We start from the raw sequence: 17296 nt of genomic DNA, 5'->3' as shown, positions 1-17296 counted from the left end.
TGATCAAAGAATAGAGATTGCTTCCCCCTTTTCCGAGGTCAAGTTACAGCCAGACTCTTATATGTGGTGAACAAAGGCTGTGGGGACACATGTTCATAGACTGCTGCCCGAACAACATCTAAGCCAGGCCTGTGATCTGCAGGAACATAAGTATGATTTCCTTATATTATATTGTTTTATGTGTGTAATTGAATATATTGTTTTGTAGTTAATTGTAACAGGGTTATGTATGTACTGTGTAATCATACTTTGATAAACTAGTATTATACAGATAACTCTTTGGTTGTTTTATGTTATTTCATGTGATGATAGAACTTATATAGTGGGGACTAAGATTTATAAAGCAAAGAAAGTATAAGGAATTAAAAGGGAAATGTATTCCTTAACATGCACTTTGCTCTTCTTTCATGGAAATCACAAGTGGGGCAGTTGTTTTTTCTTGCACTGCAGTCACAAATGAACTGATGTAACACATTCAAACCTGCACAGCAGTGACTGGGGAGACGACCTAGTACTGAAAGCGCTGATAAGACAGTAAGACCAGCAGGAGTTTTAATATAACTGGAGTGCAAATCATTTTTGACTCACCCTCGTATATATGTGATCTTTGTTATCAATCAGTTTGCAGCCTGAGTTTTAGACAGAAAGTCCACATGAAGACAATATTTTAATAAATGATTTACTTAGCATATTCAAACATACAGTATTTATGTCAACAGAATAGTATAGCATAATGTAAAATGTGGTGTGCCTCAACTGGATATATATCTTAAGCATAATATGGTAGAAACATTGCGCAAAAACATAAAAACATAATTTGGTGGTAAGTATAAAAGTCACCAACATTTAAGCAATATCCACAATTTAAATTATATTCTCCTTTTAGGAAGTGGAGTAGTAGAGGGAACATTGGAGTGTCTCATTGTATATACACCACGCGTGGTGAGACCATGTCTGGGCGGAGATGGTGGTGCAGAGCTGGTTAGTGCTGTGCTGCTGACAAATGTTATACTATGTGGGTCAGGTATGCAAGCTACAATTTGTGAATCTAAATACATGGGGCCTGATTCAGAGGTGGATGCAGTGCGATGATGCACGTAATTGGTTGATGTCCTAAGTCTGCCCATGAGTCACACAGCGCTTGTGTCCAAATTGTTACAACCAAGAGATGCAGTACAGAATCGGATGCAGGGTCAGTGGATTTTAGTGGACATACATGGGAGGTAACAGGGGGTGGCTAAGCAAACGCAGATGTGTCACTGAAAGCAACTGCATCCAAAGATGCATAGCCATTCACACTGGAGAACATGCTCAGGCGGATTAGCTGCATCTGCCATAGTGTTGGTGAAAGTTATGATGGTACTATCGATGGTGGCATCTAAAGATGTTCCAAGATGCAAATGCCCTGCTGTGGCATTAGCATAAGACACAGATGCGACTGAAGCAAATGACGTAGCCATGACAGCATCTGCATCCTACTTGGAATCCACCCCACTATGCAATTATTTAGCTCCCTTATAGCATTTATTTGTGACTCTTGCTTTCTAGGGAAAGTATTTGATTTGGATTCTTGCAATCTACTAGCAGATGGTACAGTATGTGCCTCTATGGCTGTACACAGCCTCTGAGTGCTGGTAGTCATATGGCATAATGTATCATTTACCCTCTTTATCTGCCTAGATATTTGTTCATTTTGCCACATTTATGTTTTCATAAAATCCACCTATGTTCTTTCAAAGGCAGTAATGCCCTCAGTAGTGACCATTACTGGATCTCTTTGCTGGTGTCGTTTGTGGTGCAGGTGTGGAATGAAGTGCTGCTTCATCTGGCTGTTGTGCAGGTGGTGAGTCAGGCAAGACTAGCAGGGCAATCATGGGTTCCTCTCGTCAGGCCTTCCTCCTGTGTAGTACTGTAGGTACATTATGGTGCAAGATATCACTGGCGTTTGAAGGAATACACAGTTATTAATGTTTGTGCTGTAAATGCTCTTTTCTCCCTAGGTTGCTATGCTGTTACTGTTATGTTATTTTTAAAAATTGAGACATGCCTTTTTTGGCTAGGTAGTGTTTTAATTAATTATTTTCATCATCGTACGACCAAAGATAGCATTAAATCGACATATTTGAATAAAAAGGGATGTTTTGGGAAATTTCAATGCTTGAAAATTTGTTTTTGTGGAAAGAATGGAAAATGACTAGTTAAAACATGTTTGACACTTGCCAATTGGCTGTACAGGCGCTGCAGTTGAATCCTGGACTATTTATGGCTGCTCAGGAGTGGACATCTGACTTTGGGAGCTTGCAGTGCGACTACAAGAAGGCCGAACAATTGCCCTTGAAGAAAAGGAGAAATTGTTGTGCCTGCACTACTTCTTTTTTCTCTTTAAATCAAACAAAAAATACCTGGCACTTCATCATCCACAACTTCTGTGGCCCTGGCACAATTTCTTTTTTGAGGTGGTGCCATAAAGAAAGACAATATTGAATTTATAATAAAGTTGTCATATTTAAAACCACATTGTGTGTGCAGCTGCCCATAATGGTCTCTTCCTCCTCTTTGCTACCTGATTCCCAAATGGCACTTCATAATTAGGGACAAGTGCATTGACCAGGGCCACATTCTCCTCAAATAAGAAACACACATTTCATCACGATTTTTTTTTTCTCTGACTCCTCATCCTCTGAATCCACCTCCTGGGCTTCCTCTTCTACCTCTGGGACTCTATCCTCCTCTCTGCTCCTTATAAAATATATAAAAAGACGACAGACAAAACAAAAGCTTAAAAAACCTACACTAACACTACACTCTACATAAGCACACAAATAAACATTGACAAGAAAAAAATAATGAGACACCAGTCACAAAATAGAATGAACTTCAATAATACAAGACAATACACAAGACAAATTCCAACAATCGCTTCAATCAGTGGTACACAAACTTTTTTGAATGACGGCACCCTAGAATATCAGGATTCTTTTTTCATGGTACTCTAAGGCCAAAAGTTTTTTCTTGAGAAATTCGGAAAAATTATTAAATTAAGTAAATTGTACTCACCTGTCACCCTTAGGTTCAGTTATGTGGTGGTGGACAGGTTTTCGCTTCTGTTTGACCAAATATTTTATGATTGGCAGCCACCAGCACTGGTTTTGGCTATCACATTAACTATAAATAATTTAATTTCATCCTAGACCACAACCAGTGACTCCTCTGCAAGAGGGCCATGTCACGTAAGCATGCCATGGCACCCAGTTTGGGAACCATTGGCTTAAATAACTCCAGAAACTCAACAAACCACACACTCCTCTCTCTCTCCCCTAGTCAGCTAATTACACCCTCACAAAGTGTTGGTGTGATTTGGGGCATTTACTTTTTATAACACATTTGTGATGTAAAAATAGCATGTGCTATGTTTAAACCAACAGAAAAGCACTAGGAAATGGATGTCGGTTTTTGGTCGGATAGCCAACAAAAATATATAGACTTCTACGTCTGATTTCAATTGGTGGTCGAATTTGATTGTTAGTATATACTAGGGATGTGCGCCGACCCCCGTGTTTTGGTTTTGGATCTGTATCTCCTTCAAGGTTTTGGATCTAGATTTGGTTTTGCAAAACCACCCTCAAGTGTTTTGGTTTTGGATCTGGATTTTTTAAATAAGAAATAGATAAAAGTTTTAAAAACAGCTAAAATCATATAATTTATGCAATCCAAAACCCGAAATTCAAATTCCGAACCGCAAAAAGATCAGAACCGCGACCCGGATTTACGAAATTCAGGTGGATTTGGATTTCTGGAGAACTGAACCACACATCTCTAGTATATACAGGTTTTTGGACAGTAATTTGCCGGCAATTCCCATCGGTTTGCAATTGACAACAAAACTGACCTTTAGTAAATGTATTCCCCTGGCCCAATTCAAAAGACAATCTGTGACACTATCTAAAAATTGCATTCTCCAAGCGTCATCCAACTAACCTAAACAGGGATGTAGTCAGGAAGCCGACGGGCGCAATTGCTGACCGCTTGCTTCCTGACTGTCTAATCCCGGCAGGGGTATAATGACAGGCGTCAAGATCCCGATGCCTGTCATTTTACCTACGCCGGGAGCCCGATGCCCGGCATACCGATCGAAGGTAAGCCAAGTACAGACATCCGTGCGGGGGGGAAAGGTTAGGGGCTCCCAGGGAGGACTTAGGGTTAGGCATCCCCCCGGCAGTGTCAGCCTAGGGGAAGGGGGATTAGGGTTAGGCACCCTTGGGGGGAGGTTAGGGATAGGCACCCCCCTGGGATGCTTAGGTTTAGGCAGCGGGGAAGGGGGGGTTTGGCTTAGGCACTTAGAGTGGGGTTAGGGTTAGGCACTAGGGAGGGAGGTTAGGGTTAGTCACCCCTACAGGAGGGTTAGGGTTATGGGGGGTTAGGTTAGTCAGTACTTACCTTTAGTGCAGTCGGGCTCTTCACTGGTGCCCCTAAACAACCTGGAGCAAATCTGCAAGGAAGAATGGGCAAACATCACTCCCAAACAGAGTGCAAACTAACACCAACATATTTAAAGTAGAGATGAGCAGTACAGTTTTGCTGAAAATCGAATACACCTTAACTTTGGGGTCCTGAGTCAACCCGAGTCCCAGCTCAGATCAGTTTGCGTTTCCGAGAAGAAACAAGTTCTTACTAGGGTCTCCTTACCAAGTTCAGGTTTCTGATCTAAAAACCATAACTTGCATGTTTTGGATTGCATTTAAGTCCCTCCCTCATGTTTCAGGTCCTGTTAGATGGTCAAGTTCGTCGTTGGGTTTTAGTTTTGCCAAAACCGCCCTTGCACGTTTTGGTTTTGGGTCTGTATTTTGTTTAAAAAAATGCTAAAAGCAGCTAAAATCAAGTAATTTGGGCCTGTTTTACCTCAATAACATTAATTTCCAGTTATTTCTAGTCAATTTAAACAACCTCACACCAATATTGTTTTCACCAAAACAGAGGAGAGCGGAACTGTTCGGCAGGGCTTAGGTAATGATTCATATAGCCTATGAATAGCGGCGCATCTGCCTGCCCTGCGACCTGCGTTTGAGGGTGTCCGACTGTCACAGCTTGTCACAGAAAGCCAGGGGACGGCAAAACAAAAACAGAGAAGTGCTGTCTTTCTTGCAGGAAAATATATAATATATTAATACATAGAATACACTAAGGATGCTTCTGATATTTGTCAATCGCACCTTCGAAGCTTGCACCAGCCCTATGACAGGTGCAATTTCTCTATCTAAACATGGCATCCATCTCTGAATCTGGCCCTAAGTCATATCCAACCAGGTAATATAAAACTTGTGTGTATCTTTAATGAAAAATATACAGATTATCTGCCCAGTCTAAGCAGAGGCCAGGGCTACCATCAGAAATTGTGGGGCCCGGGACTGACAAAATAGGCAGCCCCCCCATGTTTCTGCAACTCCAACCCATCTCTCCAGACGGACCCTACATCCAGCCCTTACAAGCCCACAGACACTTACTTTCTCCTGTGTCTTCTGGCTGCTCCTCTTCATGCTGCTGCTGGATCTTGTTGGTGGTGCGGTGCACGTGTGCCTTTTCTCAATAATAAAAAAAAACTTTATTGTACAGTACCAGGCAGCAGCAATCCCCCCCCACAAATTTCTCCTGTGATCCCCCAACATTCCCCTCTCTCTCAGCGATCCACATTCCCCCATCTCAGTGACACCCCCGTATAATACTCTCTTTCTGTCAACGATCCAATCTAGGTTTGCCTCTCTCTCAGAAATCCCCCCCACATTCCCCTCTCTCTCTCAGCAATCCCATCCACATTCCCCTCTCTCTCAGTGATCTCCTCCATATTCCCCTCTATCTCTCTCTCTCTCTCAGCGATCCCCTCGACATTCCCCTCTCTCTTAGCGTTCCCCTCCATAATCCCCTCTCTCTCAGCGATCCCCCCCAAATTCCCCTTTCTCTCAGCGATTCCCCCACATTCCACTGTGTGTAAGCAATCCCCCCATATTACCCTCTGTATATCAGTGATCCCCGCACACACACTCTCCACTCTGCCTGTCAGTGACCCCCCCACATACACATTCTCCTCTGTCTCTTGTGATCCTCACACACATTCCCCTCTGCCTATCAGTGACACCCTCCCACACACACACGCACTCCCACCTGCCTGTCAGTGACACCCCCCCACACACATTCCCATATGCCTGTCAGTGACACCCCCTACACACACATTCCCCTCTGCCTGTCAGTGACACCCCCCACACACACACATGTACTCACATCTGCCTGTCAGTGACATCCCCCCCACATAAACACATTCCCCTCAGCCTGTCAGTGACTCCCCCATACACACACACTCCCCTCTGCCTGTCAGTGACCCCCCCGCAAACTCCCCTCTGCCAGTCAGTGACCCACACACACACACGCAAACACACACACATTCCCCTCTGCCTCTCAGATTTATGCCACACACAGTACTATAGTACTATAGTATATAGTACTGTGTGTGGCATAAATCTGACAGGTAATATAGTATAGTACCCTTATGGAAGGTGCACATGGTCAGACCATCAGATTATCAAATAACGATAACGATCATTATCTGATCGTCCTGCATGTGCTGATCGAACATCCAGCACATGCAGCAAACCCCAACTACTATAACGACCCGCGATCAATAATCGCGGGTCCCTATAGTAAATAGGCTAACATGGCCGATATCGACCATGTTGGCCTGCATGCACGGGCGATGGTCAATATCTATAGTATATCGGCCGCATTACTCACCTATTCATCTTCTTTCCCCCAATAAGTCCCTCCCCCTTTGCTCTCTCCAGCCCCTTGGGTTCCTGGGAAAAGAAACCTGGCTCCCCATTGGTCGATGGCAGCTATCTTTCTGTAGCCTGCTTTTGGGGCAGCCATTATCTCTTAGCCTCTGCAGCAGCCTCAGCCTGCCAGATCTTGAGCAGGCAGCACCGAATAATTAATGTCAGCCTGCACCCCGGCCCAGCCTAGCCCTGTTCGCTGGTAAGTCTGTGCCTGGATGGGACCCTCTCTCTGTCCGGTCCCGTGACTCCAGACCTGGCAGTCCTCCCGTTATGGCAGCCCTCGCCGAGGCCACAGGAAAGCTATCTAGAAATGTCAAAGGAAATATTAAGAGGGTGTGGCATGCCTCAATGTTTTTATTATACTGTATAGACCCGATGAAGTCTATATAGTAGACAATATGCATCAGAGTCTTCCATACACTCTGATATTCGTTTTGAACTTTCTACACAAGGAGTCAAAATATCATGCAAATTGGATTCAATAACTCAACAGACAATTTCACAGAGGTGCAAAGTCTGTGACTGATGACAATAAAAGGAGGACAGACAAATAACTGTATAACAGGCCATACTTGAGGATGACAGGGTAAAACATTATTTTTAATCATATTGTAATAAAGTGTAAAGTAGAGCACAGATGAAAATGAGGCTTCTATAAACACGATAAGTAAAAAAGTGAATAAAATGCAATGTGAAAAAAAATATTAGTGTCCACCTTACTCAGTGGTCAAATAACGGAACATGTACATGAGATGGTATGCGTTAGGTTAAATATACATGAATACAGTATATCGAAGAATATAATTTACAGTGTTGTTCACACAGATTTAAATTATATACAGTGTGGTCCAAAATGCACAGAAATAAATGAATTGTTAGTTGTACTAAACACGTGAATTATCTTATTAAAAATTGAAATATCTTATTCAAAATAATTTTTGCACAAGTACAAAGTAGAATTAGTGTAAAGATACATCTGCTGATATCTGAAACATACAGATGTCTCTTTTTACATCTACTTCTATTCGCCATGCTGTGCGAGACACCTGGCATGAGTGAGCCTCCAGGTCTGGTGCGACTTAGCTTGCCCCTAGCATCTTTTTTTGCCCGAAAACACAGCTTAGTCGCATGTACTAGGACGTACCAGGATACTGCTCTGATTAATTTGCAATGCGTCAGTTGTATATCTGTGTGTGACTGTTATACGAAGCACAATGGAACTTGGGAATGGATAAAAGCATTGGCCACTGCATCGTAGCACTTTGTATACACATTCAGACTCAGTGACACACAGATATACAAGTGTTGCATAAAAAATTAATCAACGCAATCTACTGGTGCATATTAGTTACATCGCATTGCAATTAAGACACATTGTTGGGCTAAAAGATGCGAAAAAGACACTCAGCGCAAGCAGAGTTGCATGGGACCTGGCGCACCAAGAGGGGCTGTTTGGTGCGACTGCAGAAACAATATATGAGGACACATCTGTAGATAATGTCTGCATCAAAGTGTGTGTCTGTTTCAGCTGTCTCCTGTTTGCATGACAAGTGAATGGGAGATGAGAACAATGCACTAGTCCAATCTTGAGGCCCTAACCCGGTTATGAGTACAGAAATATAATACATAGTGGTATAGTAATTACTGAACTCAGGGATTGATGTATTAAGCCTTGGAGAAAGAAAGTGGAGAGAGATAAAGTACCAACCAATCAGCTCCTAACTGTCATTTTTCAAACACAGCCTGTAAACTGACAGTTAAGAGCTGATTGGTTGGTTCTTTATCTCCATCCACTTTATCCACTGCATCTGCTGTCAGATCTGAAAGTTCAAACAGAACCTGTGATGAATCAGGGCAAGGCACCTATATCCTCTGAATGTGATAATAATTACCTGGGTCTAGTGAGTAAGGAAAGTCAGTAGGTCCTACATTGTTCGGTCTTCTGACCGTCTACCTCCTGGTCAACAATTCAGGTCAACATGGTCCACATTAGAGGTGACAGATCCTAAGGGCCAAAGAACCCACCACTAGTCACCTTGACGTGAAGTTGTCACTCTAAATGTAAACTTTTGGGCACCTCTTTAGTCACCTGTTAAACTGAACAAGGTACATGAATTATCCTAATCAAACTACAAAATGATAATAATAGCTAACTAACTCAGACTCAAGCTAATTATATATAAATAGTATTACTTTAGAGTATTTTTACCCTACTATCATTTATTACTTATATAGTATCTACAGTAAAACCAAAAAAAGCTATTTTTTTATTTAAAAAGTACTTAATGTCTCACATTTTGAATAATCAGTTGCATGTACATACCTATGGCAGACGGAGGCCACCACACAGAGCTGTTGTGCAATCTCCACTGACACATTATGGTTTGCCCCAGCAATGAGGTGCCTGGTGGTATGGTGCAGCTATTTCCACCACAGACACCTCACACGCACCACCCACTTTATAGCTGAAATTGGGATGGCGATGCTTAATGGGGAAATAGCTGGGGCCAGGAACCCCATCACCATTTTGTTGTTGTTAAGATCATTTCTATGGTAGCTAGGTCACCGCCTTAAAGCGGCTCATGTTGCAACAGGCTCCCTAGCAATCAGGGGCCCCTTACAGTATTACCCACTCTAGCCCCCCCCTCCAATTGTGTAATTTACTTTGATTTTAAAGAGTGATACCGCATCTAGTTTTCACCAGTCTTGTGGCACTAACCCGGTTATGAGTACAGAAACATAATACATAGCGGTATAGTAATTACTGAACACAGGGATAGATGTACTAAGCTTTAGAGAGAGATAAAGTGGAGAGCGATAAAGTACCAACCAATCAGCTCCTAACTGTCATTTTGCAAACACAGCCTGTAAACTGACAGGAGCTGATTGGTTGGTACTTTATCTCCATCCACTTTATCTCTCTCCAAGGCATAGTACATAGACCCCTTATTTCCTTTAGCTCAGAGACAGAAGTATAAAAATGTACATAAAATATGTTTTTAAACCACATAAGTATTTCAGGAAGTTTCTTAAGCATTTTACTGAAGTTTATAAATGATTCCAAGAGAACATTTTGGACAGCTTTTATAAGGCTGTTTATCAAAGTCTACTATACAGTAATAAGTAATAGCCATTAGGGTGCGTTGCTGTCAGGGAAGTTCTTGAAAGAAGAACATATACGCTACAGGGATTTCATTTTAGTACAGCAGAAGGGAAACATTTGAATTACAGACAAAACATTTTCTGTAAATGCTGCTGTCTATTGTGAAAATCCTAATCTCGTGTTATAAATGAGGAACACATGGACTGTAATATGTTTATTGTTACATTGTGAAGGTTTCTTAAAATGAACTAAAAAAATAAATAGTAAAGAAAAATGTAGATGCTTATTTATTAAACATTGAAAAGTCCTCAAGATATGTCAGACTAGAAAAAAACGGTATATCTACGTCATACTACATCAGGCATACAAAAATGTCGCATTACATCATTCGTATATATAATGAAAGTAAGGGTCATATACTGTACACAAAAGAAAACATTGTTTAGGCAGTGTTATCATTAAATGTGAAAGTTGCATATTAAATAGAAAAAGTAATGAAATAAAAAAAAACCCCACATCAAATGGGAAGTTTACTTTCCTGCAGTAATTCAATGGAAATGGTCAATAAGAAATTCGAATTGACAGCCATAACTTGACATCATATGACTGTAGTACCATATGACTGTAGTACTATCAGGCGGAGGGGTCAACAATCAGAAGTCACTAGATAGTCATCATCATGATTATCTTCTTCTCATATCACTATACTAAGCTTCCAGTACCCACAAAAGTTGTCTCCTAAGAAGCATATCTGAGAATCCCTACAATTTCTATTAGGTGGCACCTCCAGAGAACATTCTACATTTACATATACAAGACCATGCACTAATCAAGTTATGCTTACCCACCTCTAATCCGCCTTTCCAAGTAAAGGGGCCTTCAAATGTAAGATAACCACGTACACATTTTTGCATGCATATACAGTATGGAAATGCATACTCATATTTAGGCCATTCAAGTTTGGTAATATTTTTAATGTCACCACAATTTAATTGACTCATCAGTTCTGAACAAACCAACAATAACTGAAATCACACAGATTGAACAAATTTAAAGCACATCAATTCTGAAGTTTTCATGTTTGCCAAGTGGACATTCAGGAAGAGTTGTTGTAATATGTGTCCTCTTCTCTCAGCTTAATACTTCCAGCTGTGATGGTTGGTGGCTGTTGAGAACCAAACTTGTATGCAGCTCCAGCAGAATAACTAATCCCACTAAGTAAGGTGTGAGTGGTTCTGGGTTTATGGAGTCTGGATTGTAGACAGGTCAGAACCGATATACAGTAACTCATCGCCAATTAGAACAGAATGACCAAAGCTGAACCATATCCTGAGTCTTAGTGTAAACAGTGATAAGGTTATTAGAAACAATTATGTCTGGGAAAGGCTTAGGCTGTATTCCAAAGACAGTGAAGAAGAGGTACTGGTAAATTGAAGCAAATGGCTATTTTAATAAAATTCCATCAAGGACATACAGTAAGTGATACCCATGTTTTCTCATGGTCATAAAGGGATAACATATCAAGCAGTGAAATAAGTGGAGAAGTAGAGAAGTGTAAAAGTTACCACCAGGGTATTTGCAGGGGTGCAAAGGGTTGGTAGTCCAGTTCCAAATTAAATTATTTAAACTGGAATCTTTGTAGGCTGGGCCATGTGCTTCCTGCTGACCATTACCCAGGCTGCACTGCTTAGTATGTCATCCACACTCCCTCTTGCACTTCTACATTCTACAGTAGTCATACTTGTCAACTCTCCCTGATTGTCAGAGAGACTCCCTGAAATAGTAGAAATGTCCCTCACTCACTAATTGCACCTTACCCCCATTATGAAGCTAGAAATTTGGCACTTGTCCACACCGTAACTAGAGAGTACCCGGGTGCCCTCAAGTAAAGGCAGACATAGAAAGAAAAAATGCAGCGGCACTCCGGGATTTAGGAGTTTCAACTCCAATTATATTTCAAATTGCATAACAAATAGCCAATGTTTCGGGGTCTCTAAGCCCCTTTATCAAGGTGTACAAAGATGAATAAACCCATAAGCTTACCTTAAGTAGGTGAAAGAGCCCGCAATAGCCATGAAGGAGAAAAACACCTGGGACGTGTTCAGATGCGCAGAGATGACGTAACGGCGCCGACTGTCTCCCAGTAACCATGGTGACCAAGGAAGCCCAGATGCGCTGCCAGTGATCACTGCAAGTGAGGACGTAGGTAAACAAAACAACCAAGGTAAGTAATAGTTCCGGGATCTCACCAAAGACTAAAGGAGAGAGGCGAACAAACACAACATATAAATAAAAACTAGTGAATAAAATATAGTAATGAAAAACCACACGTCTCTAAGGAAGAAAAGAGTATAATAATATGTTACACATGTGTCATGTGGAAAAAATTATATATACAAAAACTTACATATATGGATCAACTGTGAATAATATACAACCTGCAAAAATATATTAACACAAAAGTGTTGTTATCATATCAAAAGACCATGAGAAGACAAAGAACAAAACAAATGAGAAACAGTATATGTTAGAAAGGCTGGGTTGCGGAGGAAATATCAGGGAATCAGTAGACCTGGTGTGTAATGATGGATAGAGCAGAGTCACACCATTCAGGGATCTATTTGAACACACTCCAGATGATTTTTTATTTAAGACCGTCTGGATTAATGGTTTTGAGCCTGTAGGTCCATTTGGCCTCCAGTTGTAAAAGCCTGTTGCCCCTGTCACCGGGATGTGATCAATGGCAATGTGTTTAAGAGTGGTTATAGCGTGTGCCTTTTCTGCAAAATGACGTGCCACTGGTTGTACTGAGGTCTTTTCAGACAGAGCAGCTTTGATAGCTGACCAGTGAAGTGCCATCCTCTCCCTCATAGAGCGCGTTATCTTCCCCGCATAATAGAGTCCGCAAGGACAAATGATGATATATATAATGTATGAGGAAGTACAGGATGTGTCTTATTTTAAATGTCTGGTCGGAATGAGGGTGTTTAAAGGATGAGCCCGTTTGCATGTTACGGCAGGTGGTACAGTGAAGTCATTTGTAACAGCCTGGTGCTTTGATTAGAAAGCTAGAAGTGGGGGCTGGAGGAACTGAAAAATTGGTAATGTCCGTATGTACTACAAAGTCTTTAATGTTCCTGCCTCTGGTGAAACATGTCATAGGACATTTATTTTTAAAGCACATAAGGTCTTGGTTGGTATATAAATAACAGGCAATAAAAAAATAACAATAGAAACAATTGGCCATAAGGCTCTGGTGGCTCTGGATAGTACCAGACTGGACGTATTGAATTTAGTGACCCACGGAACCAAATGGTCCATTGTTTTGGACCTAGGATGAAGTAATTGCGACCTGGGAATGCCCAAGACCTCTTGTATTTGTGTCTTCAAGAGTTTGAGATCATATCCTCTGACAAAGAATTTTTGAACGACCTTGTCTAACTCTAAGAGTTGAAAAAATGAGATTAATGTACTGCTCTGTGTTTGTATTTAAGCTGCTCGGTCAAAAAGTATCAAGTGTGATATGATCGGGGTAGAGGGTCCATAGATGGACACCTCCTTACACACAGCAGCTGGGAAACAGCACACTAGTCAAGGGTTTTCATGCAAGCTGGTCGGAACCAGTTTTTATTGTGCAAAATAATAAAATAAACAAAACATAAAAATAAATCCTAGCCCATCTGGGCACTAACTACACAAATCACTCCCTCTCTCAAAGTGGCAAGGCTTACTGCCTCACCACAAAACTTAGGCACAAATACAGCACTTTACAGTATATTAAAGTGTCTCTAAACAAACCTCACTGTCTGTTCACCCCAGGTGTATGAGACAATGAACCAAACCTTGATCCAGCTTATATGAACCACTTCCAGGTGCAACTACTAATCAGCCTGCTCTCAGACTGAAAGGCCCAACACCTGGAACGGCCTGTGGATGGGACACTCCCTTTTCTTCTCACATCCACACCCCCAGGACCCATTATCCGGCTTTTACCAAAAGCCAAAAGCCGACACACTAATCTGTTTGGCAGAAAAGACTTTTCCTGGGGGTTTAAAACACATATGATAAGAATCTGGGACACACATATATGCCATCCATAACTTTTCCAGTGCTTCTATCACATATCCCCTCCTTTGTTTTTGACCTGTGGGGTGGAACAACTGCAGCCCCCAAACAATGAACACGCGACAAAGCATCTGCATTGGCCAGCTGGCTTCCTGGCCTGTGTTCTACTGTAAACTTAAAGTTTTGTAATGCCAAGAACAATCTCGTTATTCTCCCATTGCTCTCTTTGTTCTCTGACATCCATTTCAAAGGGGCATGGTCAGTGATCAACCTGAATTTCCTACCTACCAAGTAGTACCCCTGAGAGTTTCTAATGCCCATTTTATGGCCAGCACTTCTTTCTCGAGCATGTACATTCAATTTTCTGCTTAAGAAAAAAATAGGGTGTTCTTCACCTTCTTTGCTCTGGGACAGGACTGCTCCTATGCCTACATCTGATGCATCAGTTTGCACCACAAACTCCCTGTCAAAATCAGGAGTTATCAGAACTGGTTGGGTGCACAATGCTATTTTTTAACTCCTGAAAAGCCTTTTCTGCTTCAGGACACCATTTAACCATAACGTTCTGTTTGCCTTTGGTAAGGTCTGTCAGTGGGACTGCAATTTTGGCAAAATTAGGTATAAATCTCCTATAATATCCAGTGATGCCTAAGAAGGCTCTCACCTGCTTCTTATTCAGGGGTCGTGGCCAGTTTTGTATTGCCTCAATTTTATTAAGCTGGGGTTTTATCAAACCTCTGCCAATGGTGTATCCAAGATACTTTACTTCTTCCATCCCTAGGCAAGATTTTTTTTGGGTTGGCTGTCAATCCTGCCTTATAGATGGAGTCCAACACTGCTTGTACTCTCGGGAAGTGAGACTGCCAATCAGGACTATGTATGACTACATCATCTAGATATGGGGCCTTAGAATTCTATCCATCATCCTTTGAAAGGTAGCAGGTGCCCCATGTAACCCAAATGGCAACATCTTGTATTGGAACAACCCTTCTGGTGCAGAAAAAGCTGTCTTTTCTTTGGCATTCTCAGTTAATGGCACTGGCCAATACCCATTTGTTAAGTCTAGAGTGGTTAAGTACCTGGCTGTTCCTAGTCTTTCAATTAGTTCATTGACCCTAGGCATTGGATAGGCATCGAACTTTGACACACTGTTCAGTTTTCGGAAATCATTGCAGAAACGCACACCCCCGTCAGGTTTTGGAATAAGCACAGTGGGACTTGACCACTCACTATGTGATTCATCAATCAGACCCAATTCCAACATTTTTTTAATTTCTTTAGACACCGATTCTCTTTGGGCTTCTGGTAATCTATACGGCTTTAGGTTAATCTTAACCCCTGGGTCAGTGATTATGTCATGTTTAATGACTGTGGTTTTACCCGGTATGTCTGAAAACAAAACCCTACATCTGACAGTAAATGCCTTAACTTCCTGCTGTTGAACGGCTGATAGGGTTTTAGCTATTGTCACTTCGGGAACCAATGGCCCTGGGTTTACTGGACAGGTTTGGACGGCTGGCAGAGCTGCTCTATCCTTCCAAGGTTTTATAAGATTTACATGGTATATCTGTTCTGGTTTTCTTTTCCCAGGCTGGTAAACTTTATAATTAACCTACCCCACTTTTTCTAGAATTTCAAAGGGCCCTTGCCACTTAGCCAAAAGTTTATTTTCTACTGTGGGAACCAACACCAACACTCTGTCCCAGGGAGCAAAGATGCATAACTGAGTATTGCGGTTGTACACCCGTTGCTGTGCCTGTTGGGCCTGTTCCAAGTGCTCTCTCACTATCGGCACCACAGCAGCAATTCTCTCCTGCATTTGTGAAACATGCTCAATAACAGTTTTATACGGACTGGACTGCCCCTCCTGTGTCTCTTTGGCAATATCAAGTAATCCCCTTGGGTGCCTCCCGTACAATAAATTTTAAATTTGAAAAATCTGGTAGAGGATTGGGGAACCTCTCTTATGGCTAATAACAAATACGGTAACAAGTAATCCCAATCTCTACCATCTTTGTCCACTACTTTCCTAAGCATGTGTTTTAAAGTTTTATTAAACCTCTCCACTAACCCATCGGTCTGGGGATGATACACAGAGGTTCTTAACTGATCAATTTTAAACAGGCGGCATAACTCTTTCATGATTTTTTATATAAATGGGGTACCTTGGTCAGTCAGGATTTCCTTAGGTATACCCAACCTGCTAAAGACATGTACTAATTCTCTAGCAATGGTCTTTATTGATGTATTGCACAATGGTATCACTTCCGGGTACCTGGTAGCGTAATCCATTATCACCAGAATATATTGATGGCCCCAGACAGATTTCATTAAGAGTCCAACCAAATCCATAGCTATTCTTTCAAATGGAACATCAATAATGGGTAATGGAACAAGGGGACTTTTAAAATGTGGCCTTGGAGCATGATATTGACATTCAGGGCAGGAGCACAATAGTCAGAAACCTCTTTATGGACCCCAGGCCAGAAAAACCTCTGTAAAATTCACTCAGTGGTTTTTTCTAACCCTAGGTGACCTGCAGTTATGTGTCCATGAGCCAGGTCTAACACTGTTCTTCTATATGACTTTGGAACTATTAATTGTTCCACAACATCTTCCCCTTTCTTAGTCACCTGATGCAAAAATCCTGGCATACTGCCATGTGAGGATATGACAATGGACTATCAGGGTCTATGGATTTACCATAAATCACTTTTACATTCTCCCTGGCTTTTAATAGAGTAGGTAATTTAACTGCTCCACAGCAAAGATCTCTTTTCTGACTTCAAGATCAGGCACATGATCAACTGGCTCAATAACACTTCCCACCTCAGTGGGAGGCACATCACTTGGTGAGCCACCATCATTCTCAGCATTCTCTGGTTCACCAATCATGCTAGAGAAAGGGAACCTCTCAGACTCTGAAGAAACTCCCCCTGCTACTGCATCAGTAAAATTCTCAAATGGGTTGGGGTTACTTACTTCCTTGACAAATTGGCTTTCCCACAACTTCCAGAAGTGAGCAAAGTCTCTCCCCAATATTGCATCATACATCAAGTCATGCACCAAACCTACAGAGACTATAGCTGAACCACACTGTGTTTCTATGTTCACTTCTGCAGTACCATAATGCCGAGTATACCCATGTATGCAGGTCATACCAACAGTTTTTTCCTTGTGCTTTAAGGGGTTCACCAGTTCAGCTTTCATAAGTGTAACCAGGCTATCAGAATCGAACAGAGTCTCTACTCGGTTGCCTTCTTATAGTGACTATACACATTTGCTTATCTGTCTCAGCCTGTCGGTC

The sequence above is a fragment of the Taudactylus pleione genome, unplaced genomic scaffold, assembly GCF_031769625.1.
Source record: "Taudactylus pleione unplaced genomic scaffold, aTauple2 ptg000026l, whole genome shotgun sequence".
NCBI lineage: Eukaryota > Metazoa > Chordata > Amphibia > Anura > Myobatrachidae > Taudactylus > Taudactylus pleione.
Note: the sequence above shows the minus strand (reverse complement) of the source record.